Source organism: Microtus ochrogaster, linkage group LG3 (genome assembly GCF_000317375.1).
Source record: "Microtus ochrogaster isolate Prairie Vole_2 linkage group LG3, MicOch1.0, whole genome shotgun sequence".
Lineage (NCBI taxonomy): Eukaryota > Metazoa > Chordata > Mammalia > Rodentia > Cricetidae > Microtus > Microtus ochrogaster.
The window spans coordinates 33,962,897-33,979,763 of NC_022029.1; positions in this window are offsets into that span (position 1 = coordinate 33,962,897).

Consider the following 16,867-nt stretch of genomic DNA (forward strand, 5'->3'; position numbering starts at 1 on the left):
GAGACTGCTCATTCGTTTCCAACTGCATAAGATCAGAATAATCACATAGAGAATATATTAATTACAACACTGTTTGGCCAATGACACAGGCATATTTCTAGCTAGCTTTTACATCTTGAATTAAGCAATTTCTATTAATCTGTGTATTCCTACAAGGCTGTGGCTTACTAGTAAGGGTCCAGTGTCTGTCTCCTTTGGCAGCTACATGGTGTCGTTTTGACTCTGCCTACTTTCTCTCTATATCTCTGTTTGAATTTCCCACCTGGTTTTCCTTTGGTAAGCCATTGGATCAAACAGCTTTATTCATCAACCAATAAAAGCAACTCATATAAAGAAGGACCTCCCATATCATCTCCCTTTTTTGTCTAACTATAAAAGAAGGGTTTAACTTTAGCATAGTAAAATTACATATACAAAACTGTTATCAAAAAAGAATTACAGTTACAATATTTAGTCCATTTGCATTTGGCAAATTAAGGAAAACAATTTATCATATATCCTATCTTTGTGAATCTGAAGTTTCATATCTAATTTAACATTTGTCATAACTAAGGAAAACTATAAATATAACTGTCTATTCGTCAACTCCACCAATGACCCCAGAAGTACATAAATAAACAGGAAGTGCATTGTAAGCCACTTCCAAACCTTTAGAATTGACAGAGACATCTTGCTGACTGGAAAGTCACCCAAAGTACTTTTGTAACCTTACAGCATCCATCTTCAGCCTATAGGCCCATAGTAGCTCGTAGACTTTTCCATGAAGCAGGAAATTTGAAAAACTGTTTCAGCTATCTTGGCAGTTTTTCAGTCATTCTCTTCTGTATCCTGCAGAATGGCTGGCAGTTTCTTATATAAAGTAGCAACCCTGAAGGACCATCCCATCTTCTGGAATGTTCAGCAGTAACTTTTCTGTGGGTCCTGCATGTCCAGTTCATATAGCATACCAGAAAGCAGCCCAGGCAAGAGTAGTTTTTTGCCTAAATGGCTAACCTTGTCACATGGAAGGCAAATTCAGTAACAAGCTTCTTTAATGCCTGTCCACTTCTGTGAGTAATTGGTGCTGCCAGGAGCAGACATGTTTCATTGTCAAGAAAAGTCTAAGTTCTTAAAACATTTTAAACGCCATATTCTCTAGGTCTTTGGAGTATTGAGGATTATCTATCTATCTGAAACACATCTCTGTGCATCTAGAAAATCTAATTAACATGACTACAGTTTGACTATTATAGATGACTATCTAATAATCTGTATTTCTTAACTATATATTACATTTAAATGGGCTTCAAAAATACAATACCATAAAAAGAACAGATATACATATATACAGTATAACAAAATTAACCTTAAATATGTATCAATAGGCCAAGATTCACACCAATGGAAGGTATTCATCTCTATAGCATATCTCTCCCCACTTTTCTATTTTTAGAAAAAGATTGACTGTGACCATTTAACCACTTATAATCAACCACCTTTAAATGAAAATAGACATTACAAATAATCATTTTTTGGGATTTGGGGATAGTTTTTTTTTTTCAAACTGCTTCCTGATTTTTGTTGGATGAAGTACTTTTAGGGTTCATGGAGAACTTTCAGGAGGGGGATCTTATTGTACTAAACCACATTAGCCTGGAAGGAATCCACAGGCTCTTGTCCTCTGTGGAAACAAAAGCAGAACATATTTTTCAAAGCAACATATCCTTAGACCAAAATTTTGAAGTCAAGATACCTTGACTCCCCTGGCTAGTACAATCCCTCCTTTCAATCTTCAGGAGGACTCCCAGAGCTCAGTCTAGTGCTAGAATATAAATCTCAGCGTCTGTTTCCATCAGTTACTGAATAAAGGTCTCTGATGAAATTTAGTGTAACTACCATCTTCTTCACTATTGTTAGGAGTCTTAGCTAGGGTTCATTTCTTTAAATTAAAAAAAAAAGGATTCATAAATTTAGAGATCAGAGAGACTGGACCCACAAAGTCTGAAACCTGGAGAGATAAGAGATAGGGCAGAAGTTAAGAGCACTGGCTACTCTTCCAAAGGTCCTGAGTTCAATTCTTGGTACATACATGGCAGCTTGCAACTGTCTATAACTGTAGTCTCATGGGATCCACTGCTCTTTTCTGATATTCATTCATGCAAGAAAAAAAGGTGGATGAATCTCTGAGTTCAAAGCAAGTTCCAGGACAGTAAGAGCTGTACAGAGAAACCCTGTTTTAAGGGAAAAAAAGTGACAGTAATGAGCGCGATAAAGTGGAAGGGGAAAAGGTCAGAGGGATCCAAACCTAAACAAAAACCTATGAACAACTAAGTAATGCTGAGAGCTGGAGAATTTGTCTTCCCTCATGAAAAAGCATCCCACCCAAACTGGTTATCCAATACTAAGTGTTCATACTTGAGATCGTATACATACATGTAACATTATAAGGACTGAGACAGATATGTCTCAACAATTAAAAAAAAGAGGCAATGGATTTAAGAAAGTGAAGGTTTTCATAGGAATAATATAATATAATAATTTCAAAAAATCAAAAGATAATAAAAACATCTTTAAAGTTGGATTCTTCTATACCACCATTGTCATCTACCTGTCAGTCTGTCTTCAGGGACAGTATGCACTATATCTAAAAGTTGTATATATCAACTGTTGGCTTCTCTCAGCTTAGTCTCTCACTAGGCAATATTCTAAGTCATAAATCAGTGTAGACCCCAGGTTCTGAGCCTTCTTCAGGGACTACATACAACCAGTGGCTTTGTCAGAAATACAAAGTTTCCCTTCCCTCAGTTTTGCCCACTCAATGGCTGTTCCAACAGCTGTTTTCATTGCAGAATCTTAGCAGAAGTTTTTGTTATTGCCACACTGAGAAAGAGCCTCTTTGCTAAATTCTGCCTCACTGACCTAACCAAAGCTGTATCCTTGATGAACATTCCCTGGTGATCCCTGCAGACAACTGCTACGTGAGAGTTAGCCTCAAGGAGGCCATATTTAAGGTGCTGTATTATATCTAAGTATCATGCGTTAAATAATGTTCATTTTTCATTGGAACAAGAGTACCTCATATTATAGTAAGAAAATTGGAAGCAATATTAGTAAAGGAGACTGGATACTTTGGTTTATAAAGCCATAACAGGACAGATGTTGATGTATATTATGGGATATTATTTTCTTTATTAAAAACCAACAGATTATAGGTTGTGTATGGTGATTTGGTATTTATTTTTTGGTGATACAGCTTTCTTATCCTCAGGGCACTGCCAAAACTCATATCCCCAGGAACAAAAGATTAAGAAAGAAAAAATAATACTTTTATTACTATAGAATCATTTATTTTCTTGATAATTGGTGTCTTGAGTTCTTTGCCTATTCTAGATATCTATCTATTGGATGTGCAGCTGGTGAAGATTTTCTCACCATCTATGAGTTTCCTCTTCAAAGAGTTAACTGTTTCCTTTTCTGTAACCCATCCTAGTCAACGTTCAGACCCTGACATTTTTCAGCCCTAAATATATTAAATTCCCTCCTGCAGATCTCGGGGGAGATGGTATGAAGAGTTTGTAAGAGTCAGAGGGTAGGAAAGAGTGGTGCAAACAGTGTTTTCTGAAAATGAGAGGCTTGTGGTAACTATGGACTCATAGCCATTGTGGCAGCCTGTACAAGATCAAGACATTTCACATTCCAGCGTGGATACAGGAGAGTTCATAGCTCACTGAGGAGTTATCAACAGTTGATGGCTGCAGAGTGAGGGAGTGATATATATATATATATAAAAGAGAACAGTGTGTTTGGGATGAAGATAGCAGAGTTGGGGTTGGGAAGGAGTAGGAAATGTGGATTTACTCAAAATATATTGTATGTATGTATGACAGTCTCAAAGAGAAAATACATTTAAAAATATGTAGTTTAAAGTGAAAGAAATAAAAGGAAGAAAATGGGGAGAGGATACAAGCTTTTCAAACATTTTTGTTAAACACTGTATATCATACTTTAGTTAATGCTGGTTGGGAACCATGTCAAACTAATCCCAGGAAGAAAATGAAATTGATCTCAATAGTCTATTACTTTGTTTGATAAAAATGAAATAACTTTAAAATCCCAAATGCCTTTAGAATACATTCCTAAACAGAAGAACGCAAATGAATGTACTCCCAAGAGGGGTCTATTAAATGCATATTTACACACTACTGCTCAAACATACTGATATGAATGCAAATGAACCAGGCTTCCTTTATACAGAAGCTCAAAGAGGTACCAGTGTTTTGTAGCTATGAAGTATGTAATTTTGAAAATGTTGGAAAAGGCTCTAAATGTCATCTTCCTAATGTAAAACAAACTTCTATCTTAACCTCCTGTTACTGGCTCCTATCTTCCACACCTGAGAATTAGGAGTTTTCTGAATCTTCTAAGGAACTGTGTTTGAAGTTTAGCTAAACTTTGATATGGTTCTGGAGATTTACAGATGACACTTCAATTGTTATAAGTAGATGATTAGTCAGTAAGATACTGGAAATGAAGTAGCATTAAGGGGATTGTTCTTCCTAAAAATTGTTCTGTAAAATTACCAAACACTGTGGTACTACTATAGTTTCTGACAGATAAAGTAACCTCTAGAACAGAGAGGAATACAAAAAAGGTACTTGAGAAAGTTTTTAATGAGTGAACAGATTAACTGATCAATAATAAAAGCTCAAGCCACTTGGATGATTATATAGTTTACATGTTATTCCATAGGAACTATGATATTTTAAATCAGGAATATATGAATTATTTAATAAGTATTGATAAGATACTATATTATTTTCCTGGATAAATACAGTGTGTGTGGTATTAGAAGCAATCAGCTCCAATTCACCTTAATAAATATTTTATGTTTACTAAATGAACAAAAATCACAGGCTATTAAAGCACTAGGAAAATTATTTTATTCATCTTTGTCACTTCACAATAGAAGGAGATAGATTTTAGAAATGTTAGTTTCTGCCAAAATGCTGAAAAAAATAAATAAAAAGACTGTTGGTCAATAATTAAATTAAAATCTCTAACCTGAGGATCCAACTAGATACTTGCTCTCTCTATATTACATGCTTCCTAGGAGAGCTAAATTCATGTAACATTTTCTATTAGGCTCAGATTAAAATCTTACACATTTATATATCCATAGAGACATAATATGAAAATTAAATCTAAAGCTAATTAAACTTACATCCTGAAAACAGCTATTTTCTATTTTCAAAAGAAAATCCCCAATAACTGCAATTCCACAACAGTAGAATGAGAAAGTTCTGGGCTTAAAAATATACTCCTTTTTCAAGATGTCAAACTAAAATCTCATTTGATAAAACTTAAACCTTTCCCCAATATTCCTCTTAGGTCAGCATGAGAAAAATCCCACAGAGATGATTTTTATAGAACTATTTTCATGGATTTTCAGGTGGCAAAAGTGTACATTTTTCTAGGAACATCAAATTATTTTGACTCTTCATTCTTTTCATCCTTAGTATCATGTATAATATACGCCAGTCGAAAGGAGAAACTGCACTCAGGAATTATATTGCTATCACAAAATTTTAATCCTTTTTTGAATAAATGACATAGATCTGAAGCATTTCTTTCTGAGATGGACAGGTACCATGGGTTTGGTGTCCTGTTCTCCATCCCACTGGTGAACTTGCATACCAGATGGGGTCAGTTCTGATTGCGGATTCACTTGTCTCCTAAGAAATGCTATCTGGCTTGCAGTGATTGGAAATTGATCTTCTTCTATATATTAGTGACTCACCATAGAAGATTAGTTTTCATCCTGGCGGGCACTGCACAGTCTTGGGTGGTCACAACAGATTAGATTGGACCTGGACTCCAGCTGAGTAGCTATCTCCAGGTCCTATGTTTCACTTTCCTGCTAGATGTTCTAGTCAACCCCCTCCCCCGCCAATAAATTACTTGTATAACAATCCACTTGGCCTCCCAATGGAAACTATATTACTTTGAAGAGGAAACAAAGATAGAAACATGTTATTTTTGTACCTGTGTTTTTAACAGGATATCACATCAATCTTGGTCCCATTCCAGTCATGAACAGCCCCCAAATTTCTCCTTTCTTTTTTTCTTATTATGCAACATAAAGAAATAGATATTTATTCCTTACATTGAGTTATATTTTTACCTCTTTACTTCATGATATTAATTTTAGTGATAGCTATGATTTTCAACACCAGTTTCTTTACAGAAGTAAATTATAGCCAAAGAATGGCTACATAACCCACTTCCCTAGATAGTTAGATAAAAGGACACAGAGCATGGATAGCCAACCAAAGGGTGGGTTAATGACAGCCTCCTGAACAAAAAGCTTGAACAGTAAAGGCTACAAAAAACATTTAGATAGTCATTCCTTTCGCTTTTCAGTCATAGATCCAATATCTCTTATATGCTATACTAGGGTTGGAAACAGAATGTATTTCTGGCTTACCAGGAGCAAGCTTTACAGTTAAAGAATTTGATTTCCACTAGACAGCAAAAGATAGTATTTAGCTAATAATTATAAAAATAATAGGTTTTGTAATATTAAAAGCAGGGGGTAGACAATGACTCATAATGGAGTCATCTTTGTCAACTTTTAATGAAGAGCAGCATGAGGCTTAACTCACTTTCTGTTGCTGTGATAAACACTATGAAGAAAAAAAGCTTGGAGAAGAAAGGATTTATTCACTTTACACTTTAAAGTCCATCATCAAGGGAAGCCAAGACAGGAATGCAGAGGGCAGAACTGAAACCGGGGCTACTTCAGCAGGCTACTCTCCTGTCTTACTCTTTTTGACTGTTCACCTACTGTTATTATACAGCCCAAACATACCTCCACAGAGATGGCATTGCCTACAGTGGACTGGGTCTGCCTACATTAATTAAAGAAATGCCTCGCAGACCTGCCCACAAGCCAAAATAACTGAGACAATTTTTCTGTTGCTATTCCCTCTTTCCATATATATGGAATTGATCCTTGATTAGTTTTGTCTGTCACTAGTCAAACCCTTTTCAATTTGACATGTACACACATCATTGCTAAATCATACTGTTTCTTTGCTTTGTCCCCCAAATCTCAGGCTATTACTGTCACAGTATGAAACACAGCTCAACTTTTAAAATTCATCATCTTTTAAGAATCCAAAGTATCTCAGCTGGGGGCACCTCAAAAATTCAAAAGAAGTTATAGACTTTGTTACAAAAGGAAGAATCAGAGTATAAAAATAACCTTTAAACAAAACCGAAGTTCAGCTTTTTAGCTGTTAAATCTTGTAGTTCGATGCCTGACATCTGGAAATTAAAGGGCTTGGACAGCCCTAAAACCCATAACAAATGAGGCTTGTCTATGGGCTCAGGACTGCTCTACACCATACCTTGGTTTTAACCCTGCAGTCTGGGCGACTACAGTAAGGGCCGCCTTCACTTTAACTGAGGCTGCACCTTTACCATTGCCTCTCCTGGTTTCTCTTCCGTGGGACTCAAACTGAGTCACACAGTGCCAAGGCTCTGCTGCTCTCCATGACACTGCCATGCACACAAGGGAGAGTCTCACCCTCTAGCCAATTTTACTTACACTTTAGATGCATCCCTGGATATCTCTGGAAAATAGCTTCGTGTTTTGACTCAAAGAAGAACTTTGAAGAAGATTTTACCTCAGTGATTCTGTTTTCTTTTTTTGTTGTTGTTAATCATAGATCATTCTTTAGTTTTAGCTGAACAAAAATCAGAGATTTTTGATTTTTCTGAGTGATTCTCAAACTTCCCTCTAAAATTTCACAACCTGGCCTTCCATCATTGGTGCTACTCTCAGCATTCTGACCTAAGGTCCCACCAGAAGATGGTAAAGCCAGAGCACTTCCAGCCCAAAGTCCCAAATGCTTCTACAATCTTCACCTCCCTCCACATAAAATATCATAGTCACATTCATCACATCAAGATCCAGCCATCTGGCACCTATCTCCTTCTTTAGTAATTAAGAAAATATCTCATAGACACCCCCACAGGACAATCTGATAGAGGCAATTTTTCAGTCAAGATCCCCTCTCTCTAGGTATCTGACTTTGCCAACCACAATTACCCATTACAAGAAGAAATTTCTGAACTGCGGTAAAGTTTTAGACCCGGGAAAACAGAAAACATAATGGAAGTTTAAGAAGAATTTCAATAAAAGATTCATCCATGTGAAGGTCCAAAAACATGAGATGCCAGGAATATGTGATGAGTTACATATGTGAGTTCTGTAAAGTTAGACTGGAGAAAGGAGAATGAGAAAGAGGAGGAAAGAGAGGACAGCCCACAATGGGCCTTAGGTCATTGGTAATTGAGATGACATTCCCACCCCTCCTCAGATCTGAGTCAACACCGATTAGGCTAGCAATAAACGTCATCATTTTCTTTGTTATGTAGTTTCTATGAAACAGTAATATAGTATACCAGAAGGTATATATTCATATTGAATCAGTGATTAAACTAGAGACATAAAATTAGGTGCATTTTTTTGATAGTCTGGAGAGCTAGAGCCACCTCTATTGTACGTTAATGTAACCAAATTTGACAAATAGACTCCCACAGTAACCTGCAGCCTCATAACTTACACAGGTGAAGCTCTCTGACATTTACAGATGTTTCCATTTATTTTTCTTGAACTAGCCTACACTTTTGTTCTTAGCTGCTAATAGAAATGCGTGTTGATTCTAATGGCCTTTCCTATTAGGCTGGCCTGATAGGTATATTCATCACAGTCGTGTAGGAAAGCAGACTAACCACTTTTAAGAGACCTTTGAAAATTAACAAGGAATAGGTTGAGTTTGAAATACCATTTCTGCCAAGATTTCATATGATACCCTTTGAAGAATATTTATTTCATTTATGTGTGCATATGCATGCTATATATACATGCATCTATGTGTGTAGATGACTATTTTGTCCACAGAAGCAGTTGGATCCCTTGAAGTCAGCGTTATAGGAATCTATGGGCGTCTAGATATAGATGCTGGGATCTGAGTTCAAGGTTTAATGACTGACCAGAAAAATTACCTTAACCACTGAGCAATTTCTCCAGCCAGCCACATTTTTCTTAGGTCTGTCTCCATCTGTCTTAGTTAAGGTTTCTATTGTGATAAAACACTATGACTAAAAGCAACTTCGGAAGCAAACTGTTTATTTCACTTTATGCTTCCCATCACTGAGGAAAGTCAAGATAAGAACTCTATCCCAACACGCGGGATACAAACAGGGGTCCCTGATAAACCTAGTGGAGGTGAATGAAAGGAGACAGGAGACATGAGAAATGACTGCAAGACAGGATTTCTGATCAAGCCATTCCGTTTATTATTTTCTCAGAAGCTGTTATATAGTAAATGGGGGGGGGGGAAGGGTGTCAGGAAGCTCAGGTCTGCTGGAATTCAGGTCCGGAGACATCCCTAGCTGATAAGTTAATACTGAGGGTCTGTAATTGTTGACTAACCAAGGAAAATGCTAATGAGTTCCAGAGCCTGGTTCCAGCAGGTCTCTACTAGGAGATAAGATACCAGGTTGATTTCCTAGACCCTGCAGAGGGGATAGAGGTAAATATTTTTCTTAATTTATGAGCTTAAGATGGCTGTAACCAAAATGCAGATCTCAAAATACAGGCCTTTGCTTCCAGCAAAGAACTAATGTGAAAGCCACGAAGAAGTGAGCTTACTATTTTGATCTTTATTGGTTGCTCAGTCTGCTATCTTATAGAATTCAGTACCATCTGCCCAGGAGTGATATTACCCGCAGTGGGCTAATCCTCCTACATTAATCATGAATCAAGGAAATGGAGTCTGATGAGGACTTTTTGTTTCCAATTGAGAATTCTGCACTCCAAATAACTCTAGATTGTATAAAGTTGACAGATAACTAACCATGGCACGCTTATTCTCAATTCTTTAGACCTTCATAATGTAGAGTGTTCAATTGTTAAGTAAAACTATAGATAACATGGTAGATTTTGCATGCTAAACTATGGTATATCTGTTGACATCATAATAGAAGCAAATGTTTAATGGAAAGAATCATCCCCTTTCCTTGCCAAATAAACCAAGAAAAGAGACTGTTGCTACTTTGATAATTTAGTTTAGAACAGTTTGATTTTTGGTGAGTATCAATACATAAATTAAATTCAAAAATAAAAACAATCACTAAGTACTTTTCTCAATAGTATTTGACAAAAACACCTGACTAAAAGCAAGTTAAGGGAGAAGGGCCCTATTTTGACTCCTGATTTTATGGCCTAGTCTATTGTAGTGAGGGAACATGATAGAGTAAGGCAACTGGTCAATTTTCATTCATGATCAGGAATCAGAGAAAGATGAATGTTCATCTTCTATGTCTTTTCTTCTAATTCCGTCTGCACTTTCAGCCCATAGGATAATGCCAACCACATTCAGGGCAGGTGGTTTTTTCTCAGAGAAAACCCAACATGCATGACTAGAGGTATGTATTTTATCCATTCTAAATGCCACCAAGGTGAAAGTCAAGATTAGTCATCTCTTAGGATAATTTCAAATACAAAGACATCTTTTAAAATTAAAAATTGATTTTTTTCATGCAATATATGCTGGTCATGATTTTCTTTCCCTTCCTCCCAAATCCCCCTTATTGTAGATTAAGGGGTTTTTTAGCTGGTTGGTGTTTGGCTTTCTTCTCTGGTAGCATTTAAAGTAAATTCCAGTACCATGAACATTAATCATTGGTGAAGGCTCTAGTTAGGCACCATCTCAAAGTTTCTGTGTTCAACGAGATATGTAGGTGTAGTCTTCAGTAACTGATCTTCATCTTTAGTTTGTGGACAGGAACCAATAGTCTGAATTGTTTGGGATAAGAGGCATCCAGCTGGGTCTTTATCTTTTACTTAATAATGTGTGATTCCATGTATATTCCTTTCATTTATGTATGCACATACAAACACACACACAAACACACACACAGACACATACACACACACACACAAACTACTCCTGTGGTAGGTTTCCAGATGATCCCACAGATAGCCTTCAATTTGTAGAGAAAAGATGCATAATTTGCTGTGTTGCAATGGAAATAATAATTACATATCCACACTTTCAGAACTCAATTATTAAGTATTACATGAAAAAGGCCCAGTTGCATGGAGCTTTCTGTTCAGTTGTGCTAGTTGCAATACTGGGAAGACTTCCTGTTTTCTTTTGGAATAATAGATTTTGTTTGTCTCCCTGATGCTGATAAAAAACTTTGCTGTTCTGCTGATTCATATTCTGCAGGAAACCAAAGATATTATTTAAAGAAATGCGTTCAAAGGTGTCACATTTTCACATGTTGATAGCAAGTTGTTTTTTTCCACAATGTGAGGTATTTAGAGCCTTTGATGCTGCAAATCTATTTTCTTTGAAGAAATCATAAAAATACAAGTTCTCTGTGTGGATCCATCTTCAAATTTTGATGTGCTCTGTGATGACACTTTCTTTTCTACATAAAGAGAAGAATGAGAAGAGAAGATTAACTCAACATGGAATTCAAAGATATTCCTTTTTAATATCTCACAGTGGAATAAAAGAACGTGACTTAAATTGTACTTACTTGTTATTTCTCTCTCTGTGTGTACATTTGTGTACAATAGAGCTTGACCATATGTACCCATGTGGAGGCTGCGTTCAAGGGCAGGCATCCTCATATTTAAGCACTCTCTTCACTGAGCCAGATCCTCAACCACAGAAACCTTCCTTAATTGGTGATCAAATCTACTCATATCTCCCATAGACTCTAAATGACACCAATCTCCAATCCAGTATCTCTGTGCATATTGAAGTGTAGCCTTTAGATATTTATTCATTGCTTTGGGTAACCATTTCCCCAAATCACTGCTTGTTTTTCAGAAGCACAGCTTTCTGTCTTACTTTCTATATACTGTTTGGCAATTTCATTAAGAATGAGTCTTATGAGAAAAAAAAAATGTGAATATTCCCATTTGAGAGAATAAGGAACTTGTGAGTGAACTTTCAAGACTGAAATGTAGAAAATAATCAACACAAAAATTCATGGGGATGAGTACTGTCTTCTTCTGACCTTTTCAAATCCATTTTCTATGTGGAATTAGGGGTAGAAAATTATAGGATGAATATAACATTGCTGATAAATCACAAATATAATGGAAGATTAAGGAACCAAAGACAGGGTAAAAGGATGCCATGCCTGAAGGAAACAGATAGATGCTGCTGTGCTCTAAGTCTGATTCTGAATTACAAAAGTTGCTTAGTCATTTAGGCTCAGTCACTTCTTACTTTTTAATTTTAGAAACATCTCACCACCTAGAAACACATAAAGAAACAGCCCCATCGCAGACAACTTTGGAGGACAATGTGAAGTAGTGAAGGAAACAGGAAATGAGAAATCACTCCAAGAGGTGATGCAGCTACTGTATGAAGGACACATCTCCCAAGAAGACAGGAAGTAGAGATACCATTTTACCCTATACATTCCAGTAAGAATTTCCATGTCCAATTCCATTTAATAAGATGACATTGGGATTTGAAACATTCAGTTTATAGGGGTCAGATTATCTGTGTCATGGTAAAGAATGGATGAGTAATAAGTATACAAAGCTGGAAATATAGAGGCAAAGCTAGTTACAGGGGGTCATTTTCAAGGGATTTATTTGAAAAAAAAATTCTCTAAGATGGACTGAGGTAAAGAGCATTTGTTGAATGAGTAAGAGAACAAATAAACTAAAATGCAATGTGGATACGTTCTTCTCTGATTCACCAGAGAAGGGTCAACACACTCTTGCTCCAACCACAGAGCCCAGAAGTAATTACTGTAAGCTTGGTCAGCCATGTGTTGGCTAATATTTGTGCAGGTGTTTCATCTTCGAATGAGAGAAATTTCCAGAGAAAGAAAATGCTGTCAGCTATCAGGCCACAAGATAGCACAGAAGAGATGTACCCATAGAAAGGATCTGGACAGGACACTCCAAGCATGCCCAACAGAACTGTGGGCAGACAGATAACCAATACCATCAGAGTTGGAAATAACAAGGGAATGTTTAAAGTACAAGGGGTTGGTTAAGGTTCTATTTGACTAGAGTGCACAGTATTAGGAATATATTAGAAATTTAATCTTACTAGAAAGATTTGGAAAGCCATTCAGAAGTAATAGCAAATAAGACGGTGACTTTTTAAAAATGGAGGTTGTGAAAGAATACACTTCAGGATCCTACTACATTTCTGGAGAAGTTATGCTGCATTTAGCAGAAATAAGTGTCCAGGTGAAAAACTAGTTAGATAAAGGGATATGATCTAATGGTTATAGTTTTAGAATCCAAGCAGGCATTTTTTTAAACATCATTACTGGAAGAGATATTATGTCTTTGTGCTTTATCATTTTATCACATAAGAAACATCAAAATGAAAGTGTACAAGCTGAGTAATCATGTAGATTTAATGCTTATCAATACTGGAGACAGTCACAGAAAATTTACAGAGAACAAAGACAAAAATAGTAAGAATCAGTCTTAAGGAATCCTAAACAAAGAAAGAACTGACATAATAGATAAAGGCAGAGAACACTTTCAAAGAGTCACTGATGTATATTGTTCATCTTAGATGCACTGTATACAAAGTGATGTGCTTTAGGAAGCATGAAATAAACAATTAACACAAATTTCTCTGAGAAAATAAATAATAAATACATATCTCACTTTGTCCTTTATAGGTTTGGCTATCATCAAGATACAGGCTAAACTCACCTTGAAAGCGAGGCCTAACTGAGTGATAGGCTAAGGGGCATGTCTATGGGGGATTGTCTTGACTGGTGATTGTAGTATGAGAGACCAGTTTACCATGGGCAGCACCATCCTAGGACGAGTGGTCCTTGGATGTAGAAAAAAGGTAGCTAAGCATGAGCCTGAAAGAAATTCAATAAACATCATTCCTCCATGGTTTCTGGCCCACATTCTTGAGTTTCTGCCCTGAATTCCATCAATGTTGACCTGTCACCTGGGAGCGTAAGCCAAGTAAATCCTTCCTCACCCTATGTTGCCTAGTGTCAGAGAGTCTTAACCCAGCAATTGAAGGGAAACTGGAACATACGTTTTAAGAAGAAAATATATTTGGTTACAACAGAACAATGAATCAAACTATTTAGATACTAACATACTTCTAAAATGTTCAGGTAAGAATTATAATATCCTTTTATCCTCTGACAAAAATTAATGATATAGAATATTCATCAACCACTGAAATAAGCAAATATTTTGTAATGACTGTATATGAGTTTTAAGAATAATTTTGTTCATGTTCCATTTTTTAAAAAAATTAGTAGTTTTCTTTACATGTAGTTTATTCTACACCAAGATAAATTTTCTACTGCAAAATTCCTTTCTGAGCTTCCTTTTATTCAGCCCAAAATGTAAATATCATTATATAAGCATCACTGTTCACAAAATATATTGTAGAAAATTTTGGAAAGTCATATATATATGTATGTATATATATAAACATATACATATATATATATTGTATTTGTTTTCTATAATTTTGACATATGGAAGATCAAAATAATACAAACTGATTATCTAATAATTCTGCAAATCAAACAAGGCATAAGTCTGAAATGACTTATAATGTCATATCTGGTTCCTCTGGAAACTTTCTGAGAGAATCCATCAACTTGCTGTTTCTATAATAAACCGTTGCTCCATCAGATAAATGTATCCCATTTTCCTAAAGCCTTTTTCTATTATTCTCTCTTTTGTCATGACTGAGAGGGTTTTTCTTTTAAGAACCCTTGTAAAAGTTGGAGGATTCATACCAGTGGTAGGTTGGTTATCTCGTAATCACAGTGCTCTTAGGTCAACCCTAGCTCAAAAATTAACTAATGACATAACCTTGAGAGGTGACTTATTCAGGAAAATGACTGACATGGTATGAAGTCTGAGAAGTCTAATAGCCCTCTAAAGGCTGAAGAAGTAAGTACACCAATGGCATGGTTGAGTTTATGCCCAAAGTCAAAGAAGTTTAGGAGCTAATGGCATAAGAGTTTGAGGCTGAGGACCTAGCCTTTGCGATCCATTTCTAATGTTTATTAGTCAAGCTTCATAGCTTTCATAGCTTTTCAACAAATCTCTTACATAAAATCCTAAATATAAAGCCAACACAAACTGTCCTTCTAATGGGAGCAGGTGGTCTACCTTCTAGGGTTGAAAGGCAAGAGAATATAGGGTTTCAGTGCCAGTGTCCAAGATTAGAATAAGAATGTTTTATCTCTAGAAGAGAGAATTCTCCTTTCCTCTGTTTTTATTGTTGTTTTTATTATCTGTTTGCTTATTGTTTTTAAATCCTGTTGTGTACCAAAGATAATGTTTACTTGTAGTTATCCCCTGCTTCAGGCTTTTACACCCTTTCCACCCTGTCTGATACATGGACATCATTAAACTGACTTCTGATGATTCATTATTACAGCCATAGATGAATGCATCTCTCCTCCCGTATCTGAGAAACTTATGATTACAATAGATTGTGATTAACCCAGTGACCTGCAACTGGTCAAAGTTCAGAGCATAATAGACTGCAGAGTGATTAGCCCTAAAGGGAGCATGCATACTGCTGCTCCCCTTTCCCTTCTAGGACTTGGAGCAGTCAGTCTTATCTTGGCCTGTTCTGCCTTGGCCCCTTGTAGGGTTAAGCCAGCCCCTTTAGGGGGCGGGTTTTGCCTCAGGTGATTGTAGACTGTTAAATTGAGCAAGCGGAGAGACTGCGCCCTCCCTTTTTCTTTCCTACCTCCTGGGCTATGCGGGAACCTAGGTTCTGTATGTTTACCATTAAAGTTGTAAATATTCCTTTATATCTGCATTGTAATTATTTACGCCGATGCAGCCCCTGTCTTTCTACCTCCCCTTTGTTATTATCGAGTTAGCATTCATACTTTTCTACTCTGGGGTATAAATGATGAAAAGTTACTTCAAATACTTATTCCCTGATAAAAGACAGACCTGACCCAAGACACTTGACTTTCTTGAGATAGGAATAGAAATTTTTTATTGCTTTGTTTGAATTATTATACACACCAACAAAAACAGCTAATCATTAAGACTGTTTTAAGTAATTTTCTTTTCCTTTATTCATGTGTTGTAAATCAGATGTTAAATAAAACACCTAAAGATATTAGGAGAATAGTAATCCACTTTTCATTTCTGAAAAATTTGAATGCATCAAACTTAATTTGTTGGGAAATAAATAATCTGGAGTTAGTCATAGGCTTGTGCACATATGTGTGCATTATGTCTTGAGGATTTGAATATTATACGATGTATACATGATCCCAATATATGTTACTAAATGAGGTCGATATCTCGAAACTGAAATTCCTTGATGTTACAATGATCTCTTTCACATAGACTTTTAAAGATACTTCTAAATTTTGCCTGGTGCACATTTGAAAGAGGGTTTATCTCCAATGGGACTCTAATGGGACCTCAAAAGTATGACATGTTGGAAGGGTCCTATAAAGAAGAAATGGGGAATGATGACAGATTACATCCAGAATGTGAATTAGCACAGTGAATGTGAAACCTGGAAAGCAGTATAGCAACATTGTGTGCTCTTGGTTCACACAACCCTTTGAAAACCAGATGTTGTGAACGAATCCATTGCCACCTATTTATAATGTTTATTAATCAAGTATGGACTTTTCAACATCACTTGAATAAATAAAATCCTAGATATATAAAGTTAAAAAAGTTGACCTTCTTCTTTCTAATGAGACGATGTTATTCTGAAGTTCAACCTACTCTAGTCTTAATACTACTAGCATCTCATCTTCTTAGATATCCAGAACAGGTAGCTAGAGAACA